The 20,402-nt window shown below is 37.6% G+C and overlaps 1 protein-coding gene across 1 annotated transcript in view; it reads right to left on the reverse strand.

Moving 5' to 3' along the window:
• Positions 19,633-20,402, reverse strand: part of LOC109224026 — a 12,224-nt gene continuing 11,454 nt past the window's right edge. The window contains exons 11-12 of the mRNA XM_019388564.1: positions 20,114-20,199; positions 19,633-20,021 (exon numbers count right to left, since the gene is read on the reverse strand). The gene's annotated coding sequence lies outside the window, so the exon portion shown is untranslated. The remainder of the gene's footprint in view (positions 20,022-20,113; positions 20,200-20,402) is intronic.

Here is a 20,402-nt window from a genome sequence, read left to right on the forward strand (position 1 = left end):
TATACACAATTGATAAACCGAATACCGAAATATCGAACTGAAATTCTTAAATACCGAACCGAATTACCGAATGCCCACCCCTAATATCAACCATTAACATAATCTAAACCAACAATGCCAACCATTAACAAATCAACAATACCAACAATTAACACAATCAAACCAACAAAACTATGTCACATAAAAATGGGTCATTAATTCCATTAGCTAGATCATGAACCTATGTATATAATTAAATATAATTTAGAATTTTAAAAATACATATAATTAATTTGCATATAATAAAAATCATGTTAAATAATAAATAATACTTACAAATTCTTTAAATCACTCTGAAAACTTGGGATAACCAACATCTTGCCCATATGTACCCACAAAGTAACTGCCATTATAATATTTACTAGTTAAATCAGTGGTAGATCTAATATAAAAGTCCGTAATATATACGAATATGTACTTACCTATAATAAGGTTGGACCTCAAGGCAATTCAACAATACATGTGTTGTAACTGACTTTAGCTCCATCTCAGACAACCTTCGCTTTGGACTATTTTTGGGACCTCCTTTACCTGGTTGATTAAAAATGGAAAAGGATGGTGCCAAAGGATCGATTTCGCCTCCATCGTCATGTTGATTCGGTCTATTTCTCAAACATGGCACATCATGTTCAAAATAGTATGAATAGAAACAAGATGTTTCTTTAGCCACATATGCCTAGCATATCGAACCTTAAATTCTTGATCTATTTTTTATGGTCCGTTTATATTTTGCCAATAGTCCTACATAATATTATTTTTAGACGAAACAATCTTTAAAGCAAATACAAAGGGTAAATAATTAAATTTCATTACCTCTCGAAGGGATACATCCATCTACATTGAACTGGCCCTCCAAGTCGTGTCTCTTGTGCAAGGTGAATTGGAAGATGTTCCATTACATCAAAAAAATCAAGAGGAAAAATTTTTGCCAGCTTGTTTAAAGTTAAGAAAATGTTACTCTCCATATAAATTAAGTTCTCCACCCTCAATGTGCTAGAACACAAATCCTTGAAAAATATACTTATCTTTGTAATTAGTTTCCGTATTCGATCAGGCAATGCATTGAACCCAATAGGCATCAACGCTTCCATAAAAATATGACAATCGTGGCTTTTCATTGACGCCAACTTCACTTCTTTCATGTCAGCACACCTGGATAAATTTGATGCGTACCCATCAGGCATCCTCAAATTATTAACCCAACTACAAATCACTCTTCTCTCATCCAAGGTGAACGTGTAACTGGCTTTGGGCTTCTGAATCTTGTTGTTAAAGTATGTCAGATACAACTCACTTCGCCTACAATATTCCTTTAAGTCCATCATGGCCTTCAAGTTATCTTTGGTCTTGTTAGTAACATCCATAAAAGTGTTAAACAAGTTGTCCAAAAATTTCTTCTCGGTATGCATGACGTCTAGATAATGCCGAAGAAGATTGTGCTTCCAATAAGGTAATTCTTAAAATATGCTCCGTTTAGTCCAGTTATGTGTGACACCATAACCTGGTATCTTAGATGGTGGAGAATTTGTTACTTTAGGCAGATCCTTTACTCTGTTCCAAATTTCTTCTGAACACAAGCAGGCCGGTGGCTCCTCAAAATCAGTCTGGTTTTTCATAAATGCACTTGTATTTCGCCTAAATTCATGATTCATTGGCAAGAATCTACGGTGGCAGTCGAACCATGTATTTTTACCTCCATATTTTAAAGTAAATGCTTTTGTGTCTTACATACAACAAGGGCAAGCTAACTTTCCAGCAGTCGACCACCCGGACAACATTCCATAAGTAGAAAAATCATTTATAGTCCATATCAAAGCAGCATGCAATCTGAAGTTTTGTTTAGTTGATATATCAAATGTTTCCACACCTTGATGCCATAATAATAGTAACTCATCAATCAAAGGCTGCAAGTATACATCAATCAAACTTTTCGGATTGCGTGGACCTAAAACAATACAAGTTAGGAACAGATATGGTGGCCAACATGAATATGGTGCAGCAGAGACATCAAATTGAGTAAATCCATCTGTGCATAATCCCAACCTAATGTTTCTTGGTTCACTAGCAAACTCGGGGAACACCCTATCAAAATGCTTTCACGCTTCTCCATCTGACGGATGGCAGAGAATACCAGGTGGCCTTCTATGTTCGTAGTGACATCTCATATGAGGAGCAGAGCTCATTGATGCATACAACCTCTTTAACCTAGGTATAAGAGGTAAGTAATGCATCTTTTAACTGGAACTTTCTTTTTTGTACTGGCATTTGTGACTTCCTTAAAACTAGGCTGATTACAAAATTTACAATTCTCTAGAGAAACGTCATCCTTATAGAATAACATGCAACCTTTCTCAGAACAATCAATTCTCTCTAATGAAAGACCCAACTTAGAAACCAATTTCTTAGCAGTGTAGAAATCTTTTGGTAAGTCAATGTTACTCGAATTAAGTTCATTCATAAGCCCAATAATAGAATTCATGCCCGCTTGGAAAATAGAACTATCCGATTTAATACTTAGCAATCTAACCGCAATAGACAACTTGGAATGCACTGAGCCTTCATACAGTGGATGACTAGCTTCCTCTAATTGTTCATAGAAACGCTTAGCCTCATCATATGGTTCGGATTGAACCCCAGGAAACATCCCAAAAGCGTCCCTTATCATTTCATTGTATCGAGAATTTTCAACATTATGCTCCGCAATGGGGCTGCCCTCACCACCAAAAGAATTATGAAAGTTAACATCATCTAAACTAGCATGATTCTCCCCGTGAACAATCCATATACAATAATTTTCTACAAACCCTTTCTTGTAGAGATGAACTTTAACTACGTCTGATTTCAATAACTTAACACACTTACATTTCAACCAAGGACACATAATCCTTCCTCCAATAAGAAAATCATCAATTGTTTGAGCCTTAACAATAAATTCATCCCTCAACCCCGCACAATTAAGATGATTCATATTATAGATCCATCTACGATGCACAAATTCCATCTACACAAATAGAAATCTATAAATGAGATAGTTAAAATAATTTAATTTATTTAAACTGGTTACAAAGTTATATTCTTTCAAACGTTCGTTTAGATATATACAGATCATTGTGTGAAAGCACTTTAATTGATATATTTTATTTTTTAACACTCGAAATCTCACATTAATCTCTATTCTAAATAATATAAGTCTTTAAATATACTAATTAGATTTAAATAGCTTCTTAAATGTTCATATAATCCAAATTAACTAATGATTTCTCATACAAAAGAAACAGTCGTAATTATAAATTATTTAAACTATTTTAATTTAAAGAATTCAAATAGAATATAAAAATTAAGGCATTTAATTTAAAGAGCATAATTGTTTAATATAAAGTAAAATGAATTCAAATATTTGGGATCTACAATAACAATTATGCAAAAAAAAAAAAAAAGGACTAATCTACAACAATAATTTAATGGATGAAAATGATAATAGATTTCAATTAAGCTTAATTCCATGAAAGTCAAAAGATATTAAAAAGGTTAGGAGTAAGACATATTGTCAAAAGTAGTCAACTAGCACTAAGAGTTTTAATACATTCTTCATACTTTTTCCTCTTAAAATTAGTACCCTCACAATAGAATCAAATGAGATGAATTGTCATATATGTAACAACTTTACAAATTAGTTAGCAAAATTATTTAGTAAAATTATCCCCAATTTGGTAATGTTATCCCCAAATTAGTATGTAATTTACCAACATATAACTTTAACATATAAAATTTAATTTAGCAACATATGACTCTAAATTATCAACATATCACTTTACATATAAGTTTAACATATAACCCTAAATTACCAACATATAACTTTAACATATAACTCTAAATTACCAACATATTACTTTAATTTAACTACTAACAGTAGTCATAGATTTACTTTAGCTAACACCAATCAATCCTACAACTGTAAAATAAAATGCTGAATAAATCCTACAACTAAAGATATTAATAATTTAATTCAACTTTCAAATAGTACCTACAGTAGATCATGATGTCCTAAAAGAATCATCACAAATTATATCGTTACAAGGAAATGGCGCACATAGCTTAACCAACACCTATATGATAGTTTGGATTAATTAACAATATGAAAAAAATACTAATGCAAATGTAACTTCTTTTTTCCCACAACTTCTCCAAAAAATTATATCAAGCAATACACTTTCTCAAACTTTTTTATAATCTAAATTCCTAGTCAAACTACACTTTCTCAAACTTTCTTAGTTAAAAGCTCACCAATCAATTTTTACAAATCAAACTAAGAGCAATTAAACAAAATTAGTATATTTAAAAAAAAATAACAAAGGAGGATGGAAAACTTACTTGGCAGTGGAGGGTCATCGACGGAGCTACAGCTGGGCGGCGGCGCCGGCGAGTGCTGCTGGTTGGTGGCAGCGGCGAGTTTGGGTGGGGGAGGGAGAGGGGAAGTTTGAGTGTGAGAGAGAGAAGAGAGAAGGAAGAAAAGAGGGAAAGGAAAAAGAAAGGGGTCGCGGGTAAGGTTTTAAAATAACATTTCGATCGATTCGGTCAGAAACTAGGTCAAAATAGTCAACCCTCGATTTAATAAAAATAATCCGATCGAATCGGTCGCTATTTTTTATTTTTTTTAATTATTTCCGACCGAATTGGTCGCTAACAGTTACGCGAAATTTTTTGCCAAAAATTATGACGGATATGGACGGAATAGCGGTCGTAATTATAAAATTGAAAAATATATTTTTAAGCATTTTCCGACCTATTCCGTCGGAAATTTCCAACTACTTTTTCCGGTCGGAAAATTTCGATCGGATATGAGCCTTTTTTTTTTTTTTTGTAGTGATACTTGCCACTGAACTAAACACTGAGAATTTTTTTACTCTAAGCTTATATTATATTACTAGTCTGATAATATCTCAAGTTGGTTGACATCGCACTGTCTTTACGTGATTAGGAAAAAAAATTCATTTCCAATTGTTTGTAAATGCCTAAATTTTGTCAAGAACAACTTTTGGGAAGCGTTCAGCAGGTCAGAATAAATAATGGCCGACGTGACAATTTCTGGTAGAATAAATTTGGTTTAATCAATCGTCCTATAAAGAAGACAAAATCAGTGTTTGACCAAAAATATGGGTGCTAAAATGAAGTGACTTTGCCGCTAAACGGTGCACACACCAAAAACAAGGCTAAAAGAGACAATTTTTGCTGTGTTAGTCAAACTAGCCTTTGTAATATATGAACTGCTTCCGAAAGTTGTTATGGTTATCGTTATTTAGTTCAAATATCTATTAAATGGAATAAGCATACAAAATAAGAGTTAAATCTTAGTTGAGAAACCCAACATGCATCCAACTCATTTGACTCCAAGTCTCCAAAGTCCGATCAAATTTTAATATGAAAGAGTTTGCAACTAGCATTATTTAAATGCTCGAACTCTGTGATGATTTAAGGAAAATGCGCTGTACGCATGACTCCGAGAGAATCTCTTACCCTTACAAACCAAAAATTGACTCTTCATCAATGCCGTTTGCTGCAGCAAAATAGTGTAATAACAAGTGGAAATAGAGCCATCGTCTTATCATGTATAGCTATATTTTTTTCACAATGCCGTTACTGCTTTGGCCTAGAAATTTCCCTGTTTTTACTTTTTACCAGCCTACAGTTTGGTGAACGGTTTTTACACACTTAATAATATTTAAAATAGAAATTTTCATAAAGCACTATCTTTTAGTAGTAATTAGCCATCAATAGACTGTATTCGACTGTATTCACGGCGTGAAATAGGTGATTACACTGTTTTTAAAACGGAAAGTGAATCAATTAACATAATAGACTCCTAATATAACTCAACAAACTCAATTATAACACACGAAATTTGTATTTTCAGTTATAAAAAAATTCTCAACCAAAAAATACCCCAAAAATATAGCAATCTTCAGAGAAATTATATAATACATCTGAATATATAAATTATATTAATTAAAAAAAACTTATGAATACATTCATGGCATATAGCGAGACAGTGAACACGATGAAATACATAGAATACAACGGGATACATTGAAATACAATGAAAAAAAAGGCAGAGAATACAATAAAATACATGAAATACAGAGACAAGTATGGATGGTCGATTAGAGGCTGGTGCAGAGCTTGAGTCCAGTGGTTTATTCAAGAAGGCATGGACGTTAAATCGAATGGACTGCCTGAATACACTGTGAATTTTTGGGACGGCAAATGCTACGGTGGCGAATGAGGCTGATGAATTGGGAAGCAGTGAGATTGAAAGTGTCACGACCCATTTCCACAATAGGTCGTGATGGCGTCCAACACCATTGCCGGGCAAGCCAAATGCGGAATTATAATTAAATTTTTCCTTTTTACCTTTTTGCCAATTAGTTTCAGAAATCTCTTAAGTTAAGGTTAAAAACAAGTAATGGCCATTAAGGTACCCAAAATAATTATAAAATTTCCAAAAGAAATAATCTACTAAAGTATGTGCCAAGACCTGGTATCACAAGTTACGGGCAACTAGTAGAATATACAGAAGTACAATCCTATCCTACTGTCCGAAATGGAATAGACAGTAAAAATAAATAAGAGAAACTCCATCAAGCTGCTGAACGGCACAGGAGGGGAGCAGCTCACCGTGGAAGTCTCGGAATAGGTTTAGTGATACGCACTAGACTGATAGCCAGATGTACCTGCCTCAGACCCTGTACAATTAAGTACAGAAGCGTAGTATGAGTACAAAAATAATATGTACCCAGTAAGTATCCTGTCTAATCTCGAAGAAATAGAGACGAGAAGTCGACTTGACACTTACTAGGGTCAAAATAATATGAGATATAAAGTATATTGTGCAGGGGTAAAAGTAATCAAATAGCAGTATGTAGCAAGAACTAATAGGTTCTCCCCATAAGTAATGTCACTACTGGCAACTTCATTTCAGGGCAATTAATAATCTAAATCATAGAAATTCTGAATAAAACAGGCGCAAATAGTGCCCAGGTTGTACGGCCCGATCCAACATAAAGTAAATTGTGCACTGTCGAGGGTCGAGCGGCACGAACCATAGATACATCTATTACCCCGCTCGCGAATCAACCATGCGACGCGGTCACATGTAATTAAACATATCAACAGACAAACAATGACATATAGCTGGAGAGAAATTACTCAATGCATTATCATCTTTCCTTTTTTTTAAAAACCAAGAATGGTCATGTTCCTCTTAAGTAATCTCATTTATCATAACCACCACTATAAATCAAATATAGAGTCGCAAAGATACCACATAAAGCATGCTTTGGGGTCCTAAACTACCCGAACTTAGCACAATAGTAGCTATGCACGGACTCTCGTCACCTAGTGCGTACGTAGCCCCCGCATTTAATGACAGATTATTAGATTATATCACCTATGGGGACAATTCCCTCTTACAAGTTTAGATAGGAGACTCACCTCGCTCCAATGTGCACTTCCAATACCAAGAATGAGCCCGAATCTCAAATTGGAGCCGAACGATTCAAAGCTAGATAAACAAGGTAGGAACTAGTCAATATAAGCTTACAAGATCATTTTCTAACTATTTATGCAATTTCCCACCCTTAAGCACAACTTTCCTAAAATTCGACCCCGGACCCACGTGCCCGGATTCCTAAATTTTTCAAGGGAAATTGTTCTTCATAACCCAAGGATCAATAATATATGATTTCTAATTCATTTCATGACAAATTTCGTGGTCAAATTCAACTCTTGTCAAAACCCTAGGTTTTTGCTCTAACCCCATGATTTCACCTTAATACTAGTGTTTAATCTACCTAAGACATAAGTATTAAACTAGAAATAGGTAGAACAAACTTACCTCAAGATGCTAGTGAAGGTCTTCTCTCAAAGCTCTAAAATCGCCAATGGAGGAGTGAAAAGTGTCAAAAATTGGTTTGGAACCCGTATTAAATGAAGCTCACTACTTCAGCGATTTCCGCATCTACGGTTAGGGGACCGCATCTGCGGTCCCGCTTCTGCGAGAAAACGTCCGCACCTGCAGAACATGCCAAGAGGAGCTGGGACCGCTTCTGCGGTCTTTTGGCCGCTTCTGCGGCTGGAGGACCACTTCTGCGATTTTGCCTGGCCTTCCCCTGGGCCGCATCTGCGACAGATGGACCGCATCTGCGGTCTCGCACCTGCGGTCCACCAACCGCAGGTGCGGTTATGACAGAAGCAGCAACTTCAGCACTTCTAAAAAAATTTTCACTTCACTCGAGCCTCGTCTGATTGATGCTCGGGGCTCCCGGGCCCCTCCCGAACATACCGACAAGTCTGAAATCACGAAGCGGACCTACTCGAACCTTCGGAACGCCCGAAACAACACTAAATCTAAGAAGGGAAAAGGGTCTGATTTATCCCTCTACTTTGAAAAATAGCATTATATTGTCCCCCGTTATACTATCAGCACATTTAAGTCCCTGCCGTTAGAAAAGTAGCCACATTTACCCCTATTTTTAACAGAATTCCACACCAGCAATTAAAATTCCACCTGAAATGCCACGATGAAAGTAACCGACTCAAGCCCCTTAATAACCCGTAACCCGAATTAAATTAGAAAGAGGATCATTTTCTTAGTTCTTTTGAGAGCAAAACGACGATTAGGTTGTCAGTAAAAGAAATTCTTTTTGTCATCGTTGATTTTCTTACCCTTCTTTTAACTCACTCCTCTCTTTACATAAAGTGAGATTTCTCCTACCAATAATTCCTTTTGAATCAAAACAACATTCAATCAAAGAAAAGATGCAACAGAAACAAGAAAAAAAAGTGCAGAATCCATATAAAGATTCCTCCTTTTTCTGGTATATATCCAACAAAGCTCCTCTGCAATTGACGCAGTTCTATTTTTTTTATTCTTGATATGTTTTCTTTCTTAAACTGCAAGAAGTAAAGAATCAACTCAATCCCAAATAAGAATTTGCTAGTTGGAGTTACAGCCTTGCAGATCTTTGTAAATTTAAAGGTAATAATGCAGGAAACAATAGGAATTGCTAAAATTAACAGAAGCAGAGTGTACAAAGGAAATATCTAAAAAATAACCTGCTTTTGGGAGAGGGGGTGTGGGTAACGCAGCAGCCAAATATTTCAGATTGGGGGATTTGGGTTTCAAATCTGTGTAGAGGAAGACGAGTGGAGAAGATGAGCCAGTTTGGAGTTCTCCAGAAGCGCACAACAAGGAAGATGTCGGAGATACGGTGGTCTGCGGTTGTAACCATTTACGACAACCGTAGATTCCCTATTAGGGTCAGAGCAATTTGAGAAATGATTGATAAAACTATTAATTTCCACCGTGGCATTCCAGGTGGAATTTTAATTGCTGGTGTGGAATTCCGTTAAAAATAGGGATAAATGTGGCTACTTTTCTAACGGCAGGGACTTAAATGTGTTGATAGTATAACGGGGGACAATATAATACTATTTTTCAAAGTAGAGGGATATATGAGACCCTTTTCCCATCTAAGAATCACCGCCTAAAACCAATTGGATCAAACTTATGAACTTCAAGTTCTTAATTTTCCTCTAACAGGCCAAAACGCCCTTAAACTACTCGGATTGACACTAAATTTTGCGGGCAAGTCTTGAATGTTATATTGGACCTGTACTGGGCTTCGGAACCAACATACGAGCCCGATACCAACGTGATCAATCATTAATTAGTTTCTTTAAATCCATAGAATTTCAGTTTAACAATTTCAAATAAAAATTCATTACTCGGGCTAGGGACCTCAGAATTCGATTCCGGGCATACGCCCAGGTCCCATATTTTCCTGCGGACCCTCAGGAACCGTCCAAACATGAATTCGGGCCCGTTTGCTCAAAGTGTTGACCAAAGTCACAATTAGCCTTTTAAGAAAATCCTAAGGAGTCAAATGTGCATATTTCAATCCAAACCCTTCCAAATCCCGAACCAACCATCCCCGCAGGTCATAAACTAGTTAAAGCAAGCACGGAGAGTGTTATTTGGGGGAACGGGGTTCTAAAAAGGCAAACGACCGGTCGGGTCGTTACATCCTCCACCTCTTAAACAAACGTTCGTCCTCGAACGGGCATAGGAAAGTACCTGAAGTGCTGAATAAATGGGGGTATCTGTTCCGCATGTCCTCCTCGGACTCCCAGGTCGCCTCCTTGACTGGTTGGCCCCTCCACTGGACCCTCACTGCAGAAATCTTCTTGGACCTCAACTAGCGATCCTGTCTATCAATGATGGCAACTGCCTCCTCCTCATAACCCAAACTCTCATCCAGTTGAATAGTACTGAAGTCTAACACATGGGATAGGTCGAGATGATACTTCCGAAGCATCGATACATGAAAAACCGGATAAACTCCTGATAAACTGGGGGGTAGAGCAAGCTCATAGGCAACCTCCCCAACTCGTCTCAACACCTCGAAGGGGCCAATAAACCGTGGGCTCAACTTGCCCTTCCTCCCGAATCTCATAATACCCTTCATTGGCGAGACTTTCAAGAGAACCTTCTCGCCAACCATGAATGATACATCACGCGCCTTCTGATCCGCATAACTCTTCTGTCTGGACTGAGCCGTGCGAAGCCTTTCCTGAATCAACTTCACCTTGTTCAAGGCATCTTGCACCAAATCTGTACCGTATAACTTAGCCTCACCAGGCTCAAACCACTCAATAGGAGAACGACACCGCCGACCGTACAAAGACTCGAATGGGGCCATCTCAATGCTGGACTGGTAGTTGTTGTTGTACGCAAACTCCGCCAAGGGCAAGAACCGGTCCCACTGCCCCCCAAAGTCAATCACACAGGCTCTAAGCATATCCTCCAGAATCTGAATCGTCCGCTCGGACTGTCCGTCGGTCTGAGGATGTAATGCTGTGCTAAGCTCTACGCGGGTCCCCAACTCACTCTGAACAGCTCTCCAGAAGTGGGAAGTGAACTGAGGGCCTCTGTATGATATAATGGAAACAGGCACACCGTGCAACCGGACTATCTCCCGAATGTAAATATGAGCATACCTCTCTGCTGTATAAGTAGTCGCCACTGGAATAAAGTGAGCTGACTTGGTCAACCTATCAACGATGACCCATACCGAATCAAACTTCCGCAAGGTCCGCGGCAACCCAACTACGAAATCCATGGTAATGAGCTCCCACTTCCACTCTGGTATAGGCATATGCTGAAGTAGGCCACCTGGCCTCTGATGTTCATACTTGACCTGCTGGCAATTCAAACACCTAGCCACATACTCCACTATGTCTTTCTTCATCCTCCGCCACCAATAATGCTGCCTCAAGTCACGATACATCTTCGTAGCTCCCGGGTGGATGAAGTACCGCGAACTGTATGCCTCCTCTAGTATCCTCTCCCTCAGACCATCAACATTAGGAACACATAGATGACCCTGGAGCCGTAAAACACCATCCTCGCCAATAGAAACCTCCTTGGCACCTCCCTGTAGCACCGTCTCTCTAAGAACCGCCAGATGTGGATCATCGAACTGCCAAGCCTTTATCTCCCCCAACAATGAAGACTGAGCAACCATACACGCAAGAACCCGGCTGGGCTCCGAAATGTCCTACCTCACTAGTCTGTTAGCCAAGGACTGAATGTCCCAAGCTAGTGGCCTCTCCTCTGCTGGAATAAACGCCAAGCTATGCATGCTCTCTGCCTTCCTGCTTAAGGCATCCGCGACCACGTTCGCGTTGCCCGGATGATAAAGAATGGTGATGTCATAATCCTTCCGTAACTCAAGCCACCTACGCTGCCTCAAATTAAGATCCCTTTGCTTGAACAAAGGCTGCAAGCTACAATGATCAATATAAACCTCGCATGACGCCCCATACAGCTAGTGCCTCCATATCTTAAGAGCATGAACAATCACCGCCAACTCCAGATCGTGCATAGGATAATTTTTCTCATGAATCTTCAGCTGACGGGAGGCATATGCAATAACTCGTCCCTCCTGCATCAATACACAGCCCAAGCTAACGCGCGAAGCGTCACAATATACCGTATACATCCCTGAATTGGAAGGTAACACAAGAACTGGTGTTGTAGTCAAGGCTGTCTTGAGCTTTTGGAATCTCGCCTCACAATCATCGGACCAATGGAAAGGAGCACCCTTCTGGGTCAATCTAGTCAGAGGTGATGCAATAGATGAAAAGCCCTGCACGAATCGCCTGTAATAACCTGCTAACCCCAGGAAACTCCTGATCTCGGTCAATGAAGTAGGGCGTGTCCAACTCTGAACTGCCTCAATCTTCTTGGGATCCACCTTAATACCCTCTCCTGACACAATATGTCCCAAGAATGCCACTGACTCTAGCCAAAACTCACACTTGGAGAACTTAGCATATAGCTTCTGCTCTCGCAGGGTCTGAAGCACTACTCTCAGATGCCGCTCGTGCTCCCCCGGGCTACATGAGTATATCAAGATGTCGTTAATGAAGATGATGATGAAGGAATCAATATAAGGCCTGAACACCTTGTTCATCAAGTCCATGAACGCCGTCGGTGCATTAGTCAAGCTGAAGGACATCACCAGAAACTCATAATGGCCATATCTAGTCCGGAATGCAGTCTTCGGGACATCCGAGTCCCGAATCTTCAACTGATAGTAACCCAACCTTAAGTCGATCTTAGAGAACACCCTAGCACCCTGCAATTGGTCGAACAAATCATCGATACGAGGCAAAGGATACTTGTTCTTGATGGTGACTTTGTTCAATTGGCGGCAATCAATGCACATCCGCATAGTCCCATCCTTCTTCTTCACAAATAACACTGGGGAACTCCAAGGCGATACACTGGGCCTAACAAACCCTTTTTCTAACAACTCCTCAAGCTGCTCCTTCAACTCCTTCAATTCCTTAGGAGCCATACGGTACGGTGGGATAGATATAGGCTGGGTGCCTGGAGCCAAATCAATGTAGAAATCAATATCACAATCCGGTGGCATGCCAGGAAGATCAAAAGGAAGCACATCGGCGTAGGTGCGGTTATGACAGAAGCAGCAGCTTCAGCACTTCTAAAAAAATTTCCAATTCACTCGAGCCTCGTCCGATTGACGCTCGGGGCTCCCGGGCACCGCCCGAACATACCGACAAGTCTGAAATCACGAAACAGACCTACTCGAACCTTCGGAACGCCCAAAACAACACTAAATCAAAGAATCACCCCCTAAAACCAATTGGATCAAACTTATGAACTTCAAGTTCTTAATTTTCCTCTAACGGGCCAAAACGCCCTTAAACTACTCGGATTGACACCAAATTTTGCGGGCAAGTCTTGAATGTTATAGTGGACCTGTACTGGGCTTCGTAACCAACATACTAGCCCGATACCAACGTGATCAATCATTAATTAGTTTCTTTAAATCCTAGAATTTCAGTTTAACAATTTCAAATAAAAATTCATTACTCGGGCTAGGGACCTCAGAATTCGATTCCGGGCATACGCCCAGGTCCCATATTTTCCCGCGGACCCTCCGGAACCGTCAAAACACGAATCCGGGCCCGTTTGCTCAAAATATTGACCAAAGTCAAACTTAGCCTTTTAAGAAAATCCTAAGGAGTCAAATGTGCATATTTCAATCCAAACCCTTCCAAATCCCGAACCAACCATCCCCGCAGGTCATAAATTAGTTAAAGCAAGCACGGAGAGTGTTATTTGGGAGAACGGGGTTCTAAAAAGGCAAACGATGGATCGGATCGTTATAGAAAGGAGCATCATGCATTTAAAAATGGATAATTCGGACAGAGAAATGATTTGCAGAGGAAGTGACAGAAGCACCAGCGGTGGGAGAGAAATTGCGCGAAACGGGATAGACTTCAGTATGACTGATGGTTACACTTGAAGTCCATAACAAATTGGGCCTTGAAGATTAAGATTAAGAGAAATTATAGCAACAAATGACAACAATCGCGCGAAAATTAGGGTTTATGCCGAGATTGGGAAAGAAGGAAGCGGTGTGGGTGAGAGTTTCTCTGGTTTTGGGCGAGTTTACAGTGAATGGGAAAGAGAATAGAGTGTATCAAAATAAGAGAGAGAAAGAACGTGTATTGTGGCTTAAGTGTAGGAGATAACAAAAATTAGAAATTTTGCTATAAACCATAAAAGGTATCTATAGAATATAATTTATTTAATTGGTATTTATTTAATATAAATAAGGTGTTAATCTTTGCTATAGGATATAAAAATGAGAAATTTTCATAAATAGATATCTTTTAGTGGTAATTAGCTCTCTATAGATACCATTTGCTATATTACAGCATGTAGATACGTTTTTAGATGTTTTAAGATGTATTTGATGTATTTAGGTTACTGTATTCTTGAATACATTAGAAAAAAGCGGCGTGAATCATGGAAAACCTGTTAATGAGATGTTGTATTCAACTGTATTCAAGAGTTGAATCATTGAATGCAGTAACGTATATTCCTTAAAAAAGGGACCTTTCAACTGATTAAAAATGGAAAGAAAATCAATCTAGCAAATAGTCTCCTAATATAACTCAACAAACACAATTATAGCACCCGTAATCTGTATTTCCCCCTCCATCAACGATTTTCCATCAGAAAGTATCCAAAAACAGAGGATTCTGTCAATTTTCAAATCTCCCTTCTTTCTTTTCATGTTCTTTTGTTACAGTTCGTAGAAATCAATTTCCAACCAAGAAAATTTGAGATTGATACAATTATATACAGAAATACGTTCAAATTCGATTTTGCATGTGGCATACGTTCAAGAAGCTCCTCAGACATACACAACGCTTGGGGAAAAATACCAGAAGATGCTTACCTTGAATGAGGCAATGTCTACACGAATGATACAAGGTATTCTGTCCTATGCTATGTATTCTGTTTCTTTTTCCAAACTCCCAGAAATCTATCCATTTATGTCCGTGTGTGTTTGTTAGGTTGCACACACGGAGGCTTTACATATGGTGATTTTGTGGTGTCAATCATTAGTTCCTCGCCCACGTCTATATAGCCAATTGGAGGTAATTTCGGAACAACATCCCATAGATTATGGATTCTCAAAGTACGGAGACTTTCAAGTTTGTCAAATGCTGCCTTAAAATAGAGATCTCCAACTTTTAGGACATGCGAATGCAAAAGCTGTCACTGGAAATTACTTGCCTTCGCTTGTTTTGTTGATTCCATTGAAAGCTATGTCAACTGCATTTAGGGTTGCAAGTGATTCACCTAGGCTATGGCCAGTTACAGTAATACTAACCTCTTCATTCTTATATTCCTCAACAATCTTTTCACTTCTTCAATTACCTAAAAGGAAGAATCCTCTATTTGTTGTTAGACTCTTTAGCTTCATCAAGGCAAGTATAATACTTTTCTCTTTTTTCCAAACCCTAATTCTATCTAATCGTTCCGAATATTAGATCGAAATTTTCGGCCAAAACACAACCTTGCCCAAACCACCCCAAATTAACACCACCTAACCGCCTTCACCTTCTCTTTCAAACCCCCTAAGTCCCGCCCCTCGAATCTGACCCGAGCATCTCGAATATTGGACTGAAATTTTCCGGCCAAAGTTCAAAGTAGCCTAATCGAGCCTAGATTAACACCATAGGACCGCCTGGTCTTCCCCTATCAGACCCCCATGGACGTTCGGTTCAAATGTGATCGAAATGGTTCGAATTTCAATTTCAAAGTTTTCCGGCGGAACCCTAGATAAGTTTTTCTTCAACAGTGTCCTTTCTTTGTTTATTTTGTTGTTTGCATGTGTTTAGTCATCAGTTGCCNACCCATAATCTGTATTTCCCCCTCCATCAACGATTTTCCATCTGAAAGTATCCAAAAACAGAGGATTCTGTCAATTTTCAAATCTCCCTTCTTTCTTTTCATGTTCTTTGTTACAGTTCGTAGAAATCAATTTCCAACCAGAAAAATTGAGATTGATACAATTGTATACAGAAATACGTTCAAATTCGATTTTGCATATGGCATACGTTCAAGAAGCTCTTCAGACATACACAACGCTTGGGAAAAAATACCAGGAGATGCTTACCTTGAATGAGGCAATGTTTACACGAATGATTGTAAGTTGCCTTTTATTTATGTATCTGTTTCCTATATGTATCCATGGTACAAGGTATTTAACTGTATATATTTCAAGGTAGCAATGGAAGTTGTATCCTATATTCAGTCAAGACTACTCTAATATTCTGCCAGCATTCACGTAGTATGTATTCTAATATATTCAATGTATTTACATGTATATACATGTATGTCTTTGAATTCTATATGTACAAATATAGTTGTATCTACTATAGTTGTATTTTAATACAAAATATATTATGATTCTTAAAACTAAATAAAATTATAATACTATTTATGAAAATCATATTTAATACGTCTATTCTTATATATATATATATATATATATATATATATATATATATATATATATATATATATATGTATGATTTGTTTTTTTAAATGTAGATGGTGCCATCGACTGAATATTTGTATACGGTGAACGATGAAGGAAGGCATTATACAGTATGCTTTTTAGAGAAAAAATGCAGTCGTGGGCGGTTCCAAATCGACGAATTACCGTGCCCACACGCTTGGGCTGTCCTGAAGAGCAAGTTTCTAATGCCGGAAGATTATTGCTCTGATTATTACAAACCAAAGTCTGTTGTAACGACATATGAGGTGCCCGTGTATCCTTTGCCGGACCGGAAAGAATGAAATATACCAGCACATGTAGCAGATGAAGTTGTATTACCACCCAAATAGAAAAGACCTCCTGGAAGACCAAAGAAGAAGCGTGATAAGCCCTTCATTGAATTGCTGCAGAAGAAAAATTAACATTAAGGTTATAGATTAGTTCCTGGAACATAAATTAGTTCACAATCTGACTTGTATTAATGAAAAACAATTTGTTATAGATTCCGGTGTCATTTCGAATATATTTTGGATATACTTAGTTGGTGTATTAAATCTGAATACGTAATTAAAATACGACCATTGTATCTTCATTATATATGAATATAGATGAATACAATCATTGAATACATCGAACGATGATTCTTTTTGGAATACATATAGTACATCAGAGAGTTAATATGATTTATGAATGTTAAATACATGTATTCAAATACACTTGAATACAAATTATGACAATCTGTTATTACAATCAGTTACAGCTGAATACATATCAATACAATATATCATATAAATATGAAGGTGTAAAAACACCTGCCGAAAATATGTGAACATAACCTGGTGAATACATATAAATACAACTTAATGAATATAGATAAATATATCATGTTGAATACTGACTGATACAATAAGTTGAATACATATCAATACAACATGTTGCATATATACTAATCGGTGATGTGCCTAAGAATCTTTGAAGGTGCTTCGCTCTTGCTTACGACATCAGGGTCTATCTTCCGCATAGCATAGTCCCAAAGGAGTGCACCATATCTTTGGCGGAGTAAATTGGCATCAAATTTTACTTGTGGAACCAGCCCAACTGTGCTAAGAAACTCTGCGTATTGCCGCGACATGCACCCCACGATCCCTGAAAGTAGAACTTAATAGTTTATACTGTTCTGGAGTAAGCTTTTCTTTGAGATCGGATACTATTTTTGTGTTTGTATATGAACAAATATGCGGTGATAATCTTGGCGGTTGTTTCACAAACAGTTTAATTTCCTGCATAAAAACAAGAATTGTAAAAATGTTTCATATTCATCATCAGTATATAAACTCTTTAAGTGTTATGAATACATATAAATACAACAAGATACAGCTAAATATTGAAATACATATTAATACCATTTAGTACAAAGCAGTGAATACATACATATAACAAGCAAGAAAAACTGTAATAAGTACGGAAATACAATGAATGTAAATTAGAATACATTTAAATACAACATATAATATTCAAGTAAGCACAACTCAGTTAATGACATTGTAAATGTGCAAATGAGTTCTGGATTGTTTTAATGCTTATGAATACAACTTAATACATACGAATACACCATCATAATTATAAAATCACATGAATAATCCAGAACTCCAGCAACCCTTTTCTATATATTTTTGAATTCCCCCACTTCAGTAAAAAAACATAGAAGAAGACCAAAAAATCATATACACACACAGATCTGTAGCCGATGACCCCAAAAATTCTCTCACCCGCAACGAGAAAGAGGGCCCATCAAAATTGAGAATTTTGGTGGGTATACCTCTTGTTACCATCTTGTGTGACGTTGAATCCGACATTGGAGAGGAAATCGAAAGCTTTCTGACGAGTAAACAATAACAATGGTTATTGTTTAAGAAGCAAAGAAAAATCTGTATCAAAATCGAAGAAACTAAATAATTGTATCAAAATCTAAGAAGCTTAATACTTATCCCAAAAATTTGTATCAGGAATAAAACCGTAATTTTAGAGAGAAAATAACTGGGGAGTGATAATGGGGAAACCTAGGGAATTTGGGTGGGAGAAGAAGTCTGAATCGTGGGTTTGTGGGAGAAGAGAGTAAAGTGTATGCAAAAGAGAGAGAGTGAGAGAGAGAGAGAGAGAGAGAGAGAGAGAGCGATTTTGATACAGATTTTACGGTGATTAAGTGAGAGAAAATTCAAAAAAAGGAGAGAGAGAAATATTTTTTAGCATATATGGTGCCTTAAATGTAGGATGTAACTATAATTAGATGTTTTGCTATAAAGGATAAAATGTATCTATAGTATATAATATTTTAAATGGTATTTATTTAAAATAAATAGGGTACTAAGCTTTTCTATAGGGCGTAAAATTTCCTATAAAAATTCCTATTTAGAAAGCTTGATACTGACAGTCCTTTTGATTTCTAAAATATTGTAAGGCCTTTTGGTCTCCGTTACACGTTCAACCCCAATTATCATACCGCAAGCCCGCAATGAAATGATTGAAACAGTTGTTGTGACAAACATATGTAAAACTGAAAGCTGCGAGTCTTGGTCTACATAAACATTCTCCAACGTCTAAGTAAAACACTTGGTTATTGAGTTAGATCAAGCTGTCATTTTTCCACAAAGAAGTTCATTAGTCATCAGAAACACAAATATTGATTTTAAAAGAAATTATCACACAACCCTTTTCATAAGCAAAAAATACTATACAGTCAAAAGTACCATGCCCACTAATTAGTTTATTAGGTTTTGCAATCATTCCGATGAAAGAAACCCTCAGTTGTAAAGTTAAAGTTGACCCAAGGCACTCCCTGCATCCTCAGGGCTCCTTCCTTTGGTATTAGGGACAAGGAATAATTAATTCCGAAACTAAATTTAAGAAGAGTCTATCCCATATTTGGTTGGGAAAAAATTAAGGTATAATTAATCCTGGAATTATTATATTTTTTTATACCCATAGAAAGGTGGAATAACTAATCTCGGTATAATTAATCTAGGGATACCATCTTTCCAACCAAACGACCCCTTACTCTCTTAAATAACAAGTGGTAGCCCCTACCATTTCCTCCCAAGTATCACCTTGCTTCCAATGAAAGAGACACAAGTCTAAACACATAATGTTACACAAAGTTTCCCAACAATCCATTGACTAGAAAGTAATCCCACTAGTGAGGTCCATCATCAGTTCCATATGTGCATAAAATTGGAGAAACAAAGCCTTTGAAACAAAATTTATTATTCAACATCTGAGCAAGCTATGCTCTCTTGCTAACATAATATTTAACTACAACACCCTGAAAGTATCCACCAAATAATTAGTAACCTAAGGCCACTAACGGAAAACTTGGGAAGACACTAGGGCAATCTATTCAGAAGAGAAGAACTTCACATAATAAGAAAACAGCTGCAACCGCTTCCGGACTTTTTACCATTATTTTTGTCATCGTTTGAAGAAACCAACCAACAATTCTCAATTCCTTCAGTTAAAGAAAAACCAAGCCACAAGAACCTGAGATTTAAAAAAAATAAGGTACAACTTATTTCTCAATTTTAAAAGAAACATACACAAGTATGAAGACTAGAGGTACTGTAATGGTATACCACATATTTAAACAAATAACTGCCACCCGTCAAGCTGCAGGTATCCTGCAAGTGAAGCAGCATGAGCAGGCGTTTGTCATGTAAACCTGTGGATAAAAAGTCCAGAATGAGAACAGAATACAATGAATATAGATCCAGAAGAAGCGAAAAACATAAGATGTATAGAACGGTAGTAGAAAAAATGCCCCAATACTGTTCCCTTCAGATAGATCACGATACCATCAGATAAATTCCTTCGACTTCAAAATTCCCCCTTTACGGGCCAGTAAGAGTGTGTGTGTGGGTGGGG

Source organism: Nicotiana attenuata, chromosome 3 (assembly GCF_001879085.1).
Source record: "Nicotiana attenuata strain UT chromosome 3, NIATTr2, whole genome shotgun sequence".
NCBI lineage: Eukaryota > Viridiplantae > Streptophyta > Magnoliopsida > Solanales > Solanaceae > Nicotiana > Nicotiana attenuata.